We start from the raw sequence: 6,251 nt of genomic DNA, 5'->3' as shown, positions 1-6,251 counted from the left end.
GATCAAAGAGGAGATCCATTCGTAAAGAATTACTAGAAATACTATATTCGCTTAAAAATCGGAATAGCCGGAGCCGACGTTAAATACGCAAAGGCAAACGATCAAAGAAGAGTTCCATTCTAAATTACCAATGCGCCTTGGGTACGAGAAAACGATACTCCAATAGTGGTATCAGAGCCAATTGATTTTATTGTTTAAATCGTGTTGAATATTTTTTTTCTAACTATGTTTGAAATTCCTGAAAATCATAGGCCATGAAAATTTTTTTTCGGAAAAAAAAATTATTGCGGCCAGGGCACTTCCTGCAATTTTGGGCAACATCATTTGCCAAAACAAGTTTACAAAAAAAAAAAAAAAATTGCTCGAACAGTTCCAGCAGTACGATGCAAATCAAGGGGCATATCAAGGAAACCAAGATGGTCTCGGGCAGTCATGTCCCCACATGGGCTCGTTTTTATAGCTCGAGTCGATTTTCTAGATTTTTCAAAATTTCGAATCAAAATCGATATTTTTGAAAATTAATGAAATTACCCTCAAAAACAAATTTTGATCAAATTTTAGAATTTTCTCAAGAAATAAATTATTAGAATTAATTTTTAATTTTTATATTAAAAAGTGTTACAATAAATTTAATTGTTAATGAATTTATTGAAGTAAAATAAAGGTGTTTATTTAACTTATTAATTTATTTATAATTATGGCGGTTAGTAATGATTTACAAGATACATGATTTGTTGATATTATGGATGTTCGGAGTTTTCAACTACTCTTATGTCACCTCTTCTATCTCATGGATATGATTTTATTAAAAGACTTTGATTGATTACAACGATTTCTAATCTAAGCTGATAACAAGATGAAATGTTCCATCTTGGTTGATTGCTTCTCGTAAGCTGATAAGCAATATGCGTGTCATTATTCTTTGTATCTTCACACACTCTTGTTTTTCTACAATTCAATATTGGTCTTCACTGATCTACTATTTATAGATGGAAAACTGATCGTACAATGAGACTCAATAATTGTATCCGTTGCAACTTGAATGTGTTCCTTGATATTTGTGTCTCGACTTTTTCGACATCTATGCTGGAACATTTTTGTCTTTAAGCTTTGTTGCAACGTCCATTATTGTAACTTTGATAGTATAATAAATTTTCCTCAGTGTGCAATAGTATAATAATTTTTCCTCAGCGTGCACAGATGGATTCCATTGAATAAGCTTGTTGTGTTCTGCAAACTGATTGATTCCTAACTGATGTTTTTGAACTGGTCAGTTGAACTGATCTTGAACTGGTTTGGTGAAATCATTTGGCTCGTCAACTGAACTGATTTCGCTGCTTCAGTTGAACTGGTCAACTGAACTCTTCATCAGTTGAAATCTTCATCAACTGACTAGGCTTCTGAATGTATTCTGCTGAACTGCCTATCAGCTGGACAACCAGTTGAACTAGTCTTTGATATATAAGTTGAACTGATTCAGTTTGGTCGATCAGTTGGTGTTTCAGTTTGCGTCTTGATAGCTTCAGTTTTGGCTCGATAACTAATCAGTTCGACGCCTGATCAGTTCCAGCTTCCTGCGCACTTAGGTAAATCATTAGAAACAAAATAACAAGTTTTGTTATTATTAAAATCAAGATTGCGAACATGAAATGCTCCAACAGAATTAGACAATGGCTTGGCATGAAAAAATTATGGGCTCAAAAGTCACAGTCTTCAAAGCATTCAGAGGTGTGTATCGAGGCAACTCCACGCTGGCAAATATGAGATGCTCGGCCCTTGCAGCGACAGTTTACTATGTTTGGATTGCAAGAAACAAAATAATGTTTGAAAAGGAGAATCCAGATATTAATACAACAAGTAAGATACTTATACAGAATTATTTTCCGGGTTCTATTGATGTATCTTTATTTTCGGTTTAACTATTTTGTTTAATTAAAACCAGTTAGATGAGTTGTGTCATCTCCTGAGGACTTTTTTTACATTATTAATAGAAGTAACTTCATTTTTTTAAAAAAAAAAATTACCTTATCAAGATGGTCGACAACAATGTGAAAGCATATCCCGAAAGGCATGGCCGTCATGGCTAGTTGACAAGGCCAAGAAGCATAAAAAGCATGGACGGAGCCCATTCCCCTCCCCGACAATATCGGATATATTTTAGTTAAGTTCGTAAATTTTTTTTGGTGGGAAATTACTAATTTATTTATCTTAATTTTCGTTTTTGTTTTTTCAGTCTTCTAAATTATTAAAAATATATTTTAGTCATATAACTTTAAATTATGTTAATTTTTAGTCGTATTTCCCTTGAATCAACTTACACTAACAATGAGTTCCCTCTTATTTATAAGGAAGTACCTCCTACGTGTATGAGATTCAAAGAACAAGATTTATCTAATTAATTGAGAGATACACACTCCAAAATAATAGAGGCAATTATTTCATGTTTTCGTGCACTCTAGATTTTGTTCAAAAGAAACTTCGAGGAAATCTCGTATGTCTGTTTCGTGCACTCTAGATTTGATCTGTATAAGTTAAAGTTCCCAATGCAAGTGATGTTTGTCTTTCTATATATGCACGAGGACGGATATCAGACAATTATTTTAGGTCCAATAATTAATCATAAAAGTTTTTAAAATAAAAACATATTGTTTTTAAATAATTTGATCTGGGCTGGGCGGTTTCAATAGAAAGAAATCCTATCACGGAATCCAAAGCCTGAAATGGCCAAAAATAGATGGAATCGGATTTTGGGATAACGATAAATAAACCAAAATGAATCTGCCACCCCTTCGCAAACTGGAAAGGACTTGAAATTTCCGCGAAGTTTCGAAAAGAGCCGTACTTGTACTTGTGCAGACGTATGTATATCTCAGACCAAAAGAAAATGACCTTTAGGACGGTGCAAGTATTGAAAGCAATAATCGTGAGCACTTGAGTTGATATATGTTTTATACAATTTGAATTTATGGCCGACTTGATTAATATTTTTTATTTAAAAAATATTAATTTTTCACGGTTCCAGTCAATAAATTAAATAGAAGATTTGTGATATTGTCTTGTTTGAGTTTTGGAAATTTGTAATAAATTACAGTCACTCAAGGGGAAAAAAACTAGTGTTTTATTTTTCATATTTGTTATTTCTTAATTAGTTCGTGAAGAGACTGATTATTACACTTAAAATAGAAATGGTATTATGTAGTAATTAGATTTGTATGAATAAACTAAACAAAAATATATTAAAAAAAATCAATAAGATTCATCATATTTATGAAACAAGTATCAAACTTATAATTTATTTATTTTATTTACATGAAATTAATTTGAAATTATGAATTTAGAAAAATTAAAAAACATAGAAGATGAATCTATACTATTTTATTAAGTTTGAAGCACTTAGAGTAACTAACTTTGGTGTCATGGTCTGTTTTATTAATTATATATATAAATAAAATGTTAAAATTTCAATGTAAATTATATGTAGTTCAATGGATAGAATTATTTTCACTTGGTGTTTAGGTTATGGGTTCAATTCCTACTAAGGTAATTTTTTTATTTTTTATTATTTTTCAATTTATTTTTTAATTTATATATCAAAATTACAGTGTAGTCCCTCACTATTTCTTATAATTATATTTTGATCCTCATTTAAATATAAATAAAATAAATTATAAAAAATATTATACAAGCACGCAACGCGTGCGTCGGTACACTAGTATGAAATAATAGTACCAATCGCGAAGAAGGAATGATTGCCTAGTTAAAATTAGGGAGAATTTGAGGTACACGTGTCATCTGACGCGGGGATGGGACTAGAAGAGGATAAGTTTAGCATCAAGGTTATCCCATCAGATCGAGTGAATAAATATTTAATCAGAGTTCCATTTATTTTATCAATATTCGTTACATATGATTTAGTTTCTGTGATTTACCGAGTCAGTATTGTTGGAATTATCAAAAATAAAAAATAAAATAATCAACGAAAATATAGAGATTTATGTGGTTAACTTAAAATAAAATAATCAACATGAATACAAAGATTTATGTGGTTAACTCAATATAGGTTACGTCTACGTAGCTTCTACAAATCTTTATTATAGGAAAAAAATTATAAATTTATACAAAACACTTAATATCTCGCAATCTCGACCGCGAGTACAATCAAGAAAATATTTTCTCCAACTCACACAAGAATAACACTCAATTTTTCTTCTCACTTGAGTTGTTCTCTTGAGCTTGCGATGCTTATAAAGCTTGGATCAGATGTCTAGCAAATGAGCATATGAGTTCTATATAGAGCAAACTTTTCAAATGTGAAAGACAGATGTAAATTCAAACTTTACTAGCCACTATTTGGACGGTTAATCCGAAAAATTACTTGTGCACACCATTGGAAATAAAAATAATTGAAATGCTGCTGTAATTTAAAGCTAAAATATTTCAAAAGTTGACTCTCTGATCAAATCAAATTGACATGGGGTGCTAATTAAGATATTTATTGTTTTTATTTTTATTATATCATTGGGTTATTAGGTTATTTGTATGCATTCCGTACTTGTACATATTTTATCATTTTTTGTTCCTTGCTTCAATATCTTATTTTTCAAAGACTTCAGGTTAAGTTCACGAGCTTACGTAATTTTTCCCGATTTATTACTTTTATCAACCACGTTGTTAAAATGATGGAAAACGAGCTCATGAGAAAGAGATAATTCCCTAAATCTTTATTTTATCACAATTTCCCCGTTCAATCTTCCCATTTTTCAAGTTGAGTCTGGCTTTAATTTTACATGATATTTACTGGTGTAGTCAAATACTTATTTCATTCTTTTCTGTAAGGAATATTCCTTGACAGATGTGAGTTAATATGAAAACAGCAGCGCCAGATTGTAAATTTGTGTTTTATCATAATTAAGTGTTGTGCTAAATGCTACAACATTTAAGACAAAAATGAAGCGGAATATTAAAGTTTGTAACAAAAATTGACTTTAAATAAATAGATAGACAAGATTAAAGTTTGTATTTATACTTGTGTGGTGCGCCTCAGGGCAAAAATTAATCACTAGAAAACTGAAACGTTTACAAAAACTTATCACTAGTGATCTTCACAAAAATCAATTTCCTCAACACTTTGAGAAAATAAATGTTTTCTAAAAATAAAAAAACTAGAATAAAACTTATTCAAGAAAGCTAAAACTCGATGCCAAAAATTTGGAGCAACGAAACACAATCTTCAGCCAACACGTGCACACGTGTTTTCTGAAGTGTCTTCAACCATCACGTCAGCATGTGCAACGACACTCTTCACAACAACATCAACGATGATAATATTTTTTCTCTAAAATTCCATGATGTGCGAAAATGTGTGTATGACTGAACGAGAACAAGAAGTTCATCAATATCCTTCTTTCTCTTATTTATGGACTTCTTCTCACATAGAATTTATCTCCACAAGGTAATCTATTCAACAAGGAAAGTCAAATGTTGATATCATATCAACATAATATTTGCATAATTATCTCATCACCAAGAAAAGAGAAATCTTATAAAATATTATACACAATTAAATCAATAAGGAAAAGATAATATTATGAAAATCATTTAATTTAAGAAATTATATTAATTAAATTAAGAGATAATATTTCCCTTCATTCTCTCCTTTTTTATCTTTCTGGACAAAATGAGATCAAACCCATTTATCTTTGTTAGCTCAAGTCATCTCCCCATGAATTCGCGAAATTTTCTCCCCCTGAATAAAATCAAGTTAGCACGATTGTTGTGATATGTGTTGACAGCACCCGAGACAATATGGAATGTTTTCATGGATAAGAAATTACGAAATTAAACATAGTGTGAAATAAGGCAAAAATGAATGAGGGCAACCGAATAGCGACTGAGTTATATAGTAAAAAATAGTGAGCAAGTGCATGTTTTATATGCTGTTTAATATATTATGATATATTTTTATGGATAAGAGATTATAAAATGAAAAATAGTGTGAAATAAGCTAAAGAGCGATTGAGGGCGATCGAATGATGATTGAGTGATATAGTAAAAACAAAGTGAAAAAATTCGTGTTTTATATCATATTTACTATATTATGGAATGTTTTCGTGTATAAAAATTACGAAATTAAACATAGTGTGAAATAAGACAAAATTGACTGAGGACGACTGAATGGCGACTGGGAGCGACCGAATGATGACTGAGTTACATAGTAAAAAATAGTCAACAAGTTCATATTTTATATGCTA

This window comes from Primulina eburnea, chromosome 17 (assembly GCF_022965805.1).
Source record: "Primulina eburnea isolate SZY01 chromosome 17, ASM2296580v1, whole genome shotgun sequence".
NCBI classification, from domain to species: Eukaryota; Viridiplantae; Streptophyta; class Magnoliopsida; order Lamiales; family Gesneriaceae; genus Primulina; species Primulina eburnea.
This window is presented reverse-complemented; position numbering follows the sequence as displayed.